Consider the following 5,881-nt stretch of genomic DNA (forward strand, 5'->3'; position numbering starts at 1 on the left):
GAAAAAGAAAACTAAGAAAAAACATAAAAAGGGAAAACGGGAAAAGGAAGGAGAGAAGAACATGTGGGAAAAAACAATTTCCCCCGATATACAAATGCATAAGCATGATTAGTAAGACAGAGTAATTAATCGAAGATGAAAAAGGGTCAAACAAAAGCGGAAAATGAAGGAAGAATGGAATGAGCCAAAAGTTAAGTTGGAAAATAAAGAAAAGGGACAGGATAACACTACCGGGCTACCGAGAAATGCAGATAACGAGCGGGAAGAATGATGGAAGGTATATAGCATAATGTCGTATATGAAAGTCTATCATCAACTTGCTAAATCTCCAAAGCTACCGGGGGCTCTGTCCAAGACCCCGTGCAATGGGGGCTCTTCATCTGTAACCTTTAAAGGGCTCTACATGCATAACGGGCCCCTATATATGGAACCTTCCTGTTTTAAGCTTTGCGTTGAAGCTCTGGCGTACACGGCCGGAGGGGGGGGGGTCCACAGCCAAGGGGAAATAAAAGAAAATAAAGGAAGGCAGTCGCTGAATGAAAACAAATATATATATGGCATGATATTTGCTATGATGTAAATATCTATCACATAATTAGAATTTAATTTCAAAAGCCAATTTTTCTTTCTGGCTCGCTTCGGTCATTGGAGACTTTATACAAATTTTCCCACTTTTCCCCCTCAAAATGTTTGGATGATTACGGTACCAAACTGCATTGAATTTATGTGTTGCGTGAAAGCTATTTGATATACACGCAATTTGATTAAAATTATTAATGGGATTGAAATGGCTTTAATATCAAGAGGTTCTGGGGCTCCGCCCCGGACCACACCAACATAGCACTGTTGTATCGCTGAGTTCGGACCATGGCCCCCAAAAGTTCTACAACCAAATTGGAGAAAAGAAAGAAAAGCAAAAAAAGGTGTATTATATTTTTCTGAATATCACGTCAAAATCTATCTTCATTTTAGATTCTCATGAAAAGGTGATTTTTTTTCATCTCGCTCGCTTGGGACTTATACTAAGCTACTTCTTGCCACAAGCGCCATACTGGGCCCCCTCGAGCATATAGAGCTGTTCACCTTGGCGTACAAAAAAAAGAGAGAAAAGGAAAAAGAGAAGGGTGAAATATTACATATTTTTAACATCATTAATATGTCAAAGTCTATCACAATATTGGACTTTATAATTTTTGCTCGCTCGCTTCGCTCGTTTGTATTCATATATATATTTTTGCCCGGTACACCATACCGGGACACCATATCACCCCCTCAAAAATTTTGCCTTTTGACGCCATTGCCTGTTCCATGGTACGACCGGGATTTTTTTTTTTTTTTTTTTTTTTTGCTCTTGCGCCCCTCCCCCCAGCCACCAACCCCGGTTACAGCCCTGTGCCTATATGGAAAGTTACAAACGCAACACCCCTGAGGAAATTTGGGGGTGTTGCGTTTGCCCCCCCCCCCTCCAGCACACCCGCATCCGCAAAGGGCCATGTCCTTTGACGAATTTGAATAATTTCAACAACTTGAACCCTTCATATACACTGCAAACCATTACACTCGCCCCCCCCAAAAAAAAAAACTATTTTTAAATTTAAATTATATTGACATACCTAAATATAATTTGGCGTGCAGAGCGCCAAACTTTTTGTCAGGCATTTATTGCCACAAAACACACTGCATGTACATTGAAGATACCCATCACCCCCCCCCCCCCCCCCCCCCCCCAAAAAGAAGAAATAATCACAACGGATAATAACAATACTAATAATCAAATACACAGATAGGAGATAAGATGCGGTGAGCCAACCCATTGCTTTCTTTGGTGCAATCAGAGGGGGTGGGTCAACGTGGATCTCCGAGCATGGAGCATGGCATAGTTTGTAAAGTTACATTGGTTTCATCGTGAACTTGGCCCGGGGGGGGGGGGCACTTCCATTCACGAGTGGATACCATGCGCGACCATGGGGTCTCGAAAAGCACCCTAAACACGTAATTTCCATATTCTGAAAATGCACCCCTTAACAAGTATTGGCGTGTGAAACCTTACCCTTTACAAGTATTGGAAACAAAACGATACTCTTGGCAAATATTCCCTGAAATGGACCCCTAAACAAGTACAGGAATGTTTTATTGTTACGGGTCCTTCGGTCGTCGGTTTTATACCGTATTTGGTTTAGTACGAACCCACCTTCCACACCTCGCGCAAATAGGACTCTAAACACGTAGTGTTGGGGCGAAAAAAGGACATTCTTTATAAAACATTTTAATTTTGTTTTATCATCCCCGCAAATTCGACCCTAAACACGTAATTTTCCTAGCGAAATAAATACCCTTTTTTCATTATTTTAGTGTTTTTGACACCCTTATCACGTTACGTACGTAACGTGCCCTATCGCGAAAAGGACATCCTTTTTACGTGTTTTTTTTTTGGTCGTGCATGGTATCCACTCGTCAATGTAAGTGGCCCCCCGGGGAACTTGGTATAATTTTCATGTTTGACCAACGTTCGACTGTAAGCATATATACCCCCAATATACCTCGCCTCATCTCGGTCTTCACTGGCCTAAATATTCGGGGAAGGAGCTTGGGACTGTTGCCGCTTCAGAAATGAAAAGAAAAAAATATTCCGAGTCAAAAATTTAGACCGAGTTATGCCTATATAAACGAGTAAACAGAGATAAGAAGAAGGGAAAATATGAAATTAAAAAGACTATGAGAAAATAAGAAATTAGTATTTGGATATTATGTTAAAATTCTTAACAACGGGGGTCGATTTCGTTTGCTATTTATTGTATTTTACACCCGTGCGCCTTGCATGTACTGCTGACACTGGTCCTTTCAACGGATTAACATTAGATGGCGCTAGTCTACAATAAACATTATAACTGATCCATTCAACGAACAAGTCAGGTATTATCATAGAGATGGATACTAATTAATAATTAGTATCTCTATGGATAGTATTAACAAAAGAAAAGGGTTTGATCTATCATGTATTTCAGGATTTTGAATGTAAATTATTACTTCAAAGGGTTGCCAGAATGATCGAAAATTCATGATATTATTATGAATGGTCATCTAGTAAAATCATGCAGCTGCGAACATTTTAGCGACCCATTGTTATTTTTGAAAAAAAAATGTCTTTTTTGGTTTCAGTTTGAATCTTTCTCATTTCAAGTTCAAATGTATTCAGAACAATACAAATAGGGTATGAGAGAACCACAGAAACAGGATTTACAAATATATACACCACGAAGTTTAAACAAAACAACAAAAATAAAATGCTAAAAATTAGCATGCGATATGAGAGTATTCTTATATCTTAATCTGATAGGGTAGTTTTAGAAGTTTTCACCGTGTAAGGTGCAAGGGCTTTGGAAAGGTTTTGAAGGGGGGGGTCTTGGCATTTAGACCCGCATTTATAGAGGACCTTCAGTTCTCAAGGCATTATAGGCTGCACAATCAGATCCTTAAAGGTATTGTTTAACTTTGTGAGCAGCCGATTTAAAAAATTCTCAAACCAAGATGAAACATGTGTACAAGTGCATGTATTAGAACTAATAAACCCTGAAAACAACCATTATTGAGAATGAAAAGCTAAAACTACAAGGCAAACCCCGATTTTGTAAATAGGCGTCTTATAGACGCCTAAATAGTACACATAACTGTATGGGATAAAATTAAGATGGTGTTTCCAGTCACTTTATATTTCAATTTTTGAAGCACTAAATAATGATTTTCGAACGCAATTTTTTCAGGGCTTCATTTTTGTAACATGCAGACACAGATGACAAGTGTGACCTTCTAGCTCAGATTTTTTTAAAGTCAAACCAATGTTAACCAATCACTTTTAACTCGAGTGAAAATGGTTGCCCAACAGACCAATTTACAACAAGAGCCTATCCCTGTTAATATTTTTTTTTGGGGGGGGGCAAGTATAAACAGTCCAAAGTTAGCTTATTTTCACACAAAAAAATATATCAAAATCATCCTGGTCTGATTTATATATTATGTTTTGAATGGAAAAGGAATAAAGCAATGAATTGAATTGATAAGCAAATACAATGGCGTCACGACGTAACTGTTCCATTTGTATAAGTTTGTCGAATAAAATATAAATGTTATTTGTCTCATTTTATAATGCGAAACAAGAAAACAGGTAATCTCTCCGGTTCGCGAGCATGTTGTTTCAACCTACTTTGACTCGAGAGATTCCTTTAAATATGTGCAAAAATGAAATATCTGTATACTTCATATAGAAAGGGAAATAGTACATGTGTGACATCAACCACGTGATCCATGCTTTGAATAGGCCTAAACTCTCAAAACAAAACAGTCAAATTGACTAGACCAGTAGTCAGCTGGGAGCAACTGATATGGCAATCACTGATATTCACATTTCTGACATATATTCTAGTCAGAAATAACTCTGTTCTCGTAAAATATGACTAGAAAATAGTCAAATATGACTAGAATAACAGTTGCACCCAGCTGACCCTATTAACTAGTCATTTTTGACTGATTTGTTTTTAGAGTGTATACACTGTTTTGTGAAAATTGAAACTTTTATAACTTTCTTATTTTTCATCCGATGTTATGAATAATTATGTCTTTATGTTTTTAAGTTCAAATCAAATTTTAATTTTGGTGGCCTGCCTTTGGAAAGCTTTCAACAAAAGACCGTTTCTTTCATCCAAATGCATTGAGGTTGTTGAATGACAATGCTACCCCCACTTAAAAACACAACAATAAATGCAAACATAAGGGGAAAAAAAGAAAGCCCATCACTTTAATCACCCTCTTTCCCTGACGGTCGGGGCCCTTTTTTTAAGAAAAAAAATGCATCATTTTATTTTAGGGGGCATCCGTCACTTGGGCCCAAACTTGTTGCACATCAGTACCCTGCAAGACTTATGACAATTTCAAGAATTTCGAATCAGGATTCTTCAGTCAGCAGGCCTTCTATATTAAATATTTTACGATTGGTTTATTTTATAATTTAGATAAGATTTAATGTATTAATTATTAAATATATTTTGTAAAGCGCATAGAGAGTCTTTTGACTATTATGCGCTATATAAATTTCAAATATTATTATTATTGTTACTAATGACAATAGTCTTGCTATGTATTTGTGAAATGATATAGGCAAAAGTTGTTTGAAGTGTAATTCAACCCCATCCTTATTATTACCATTCCGTTTTTATAAATGTTTTAATTGATTTAATAAATTTTATTCCATATGTTGGTCATTTTTTAGCAATCTGCTTATAATGACAATCCTTTTCCTGCCAACTGTAAATGTTTAAATCATTTGGTAATTATAGGGCCTACTAGATTTGTATTGCTTTATATTACTTTGTATTACTTTGTATTATGTTTTGAATGGAAATGAAATAAAAGAACTGAAGGTTGAAGGTATCACTTTTATTCAGTCCATACGTTTATGATTTATGCCCCCAATATGTTTCGTTTGATATATGAATGCAGAAGGAAAAAAATAGATTAAATAAAAATCAAATTAGGCTACATAGTTGTTATTATTAAGTTCATGTTCTTTTACTGTTTTCAGGAAAAGAAAACGAAGAAAAAATGTAAATAAACACAATAAATCATGATTCATTGGCAATTGAAAAGGCTGATGTGCATACCATGAAAACCGTTCACTTCCATATTCATGATATAAGCTGCTTAATTGTGCTAAAATCTGGCATACTCAGTGCAGCAATGAGGAAGGAATTATACAAAAATGAAAGAGAGGAGGAGCCACAGAGAAATATGATTTCGGTTTATTGACCCAAATCCGGAAGTCAATTTCTTTGACTGGGGTACTGCGATTGCGCATTGGAAACAACTTTTCCAGGACCCGAGAGGAATG

Source organism: Lytechinus variegatus, chromosome 10 (assembly GCF_018143015.1).
Source record: "Lytechinus variegatus isolate NC3 chromosome 10, Lvar_3.0, whole genome shotgun sequence".
Classification (NCBI taxonomy): Eukaryota; Metazoa; Echinodermata; class Echinoidea; order Temnopleuroida; family Toxopneustidae; genus Lytechinus; species Lytechinus variegatus.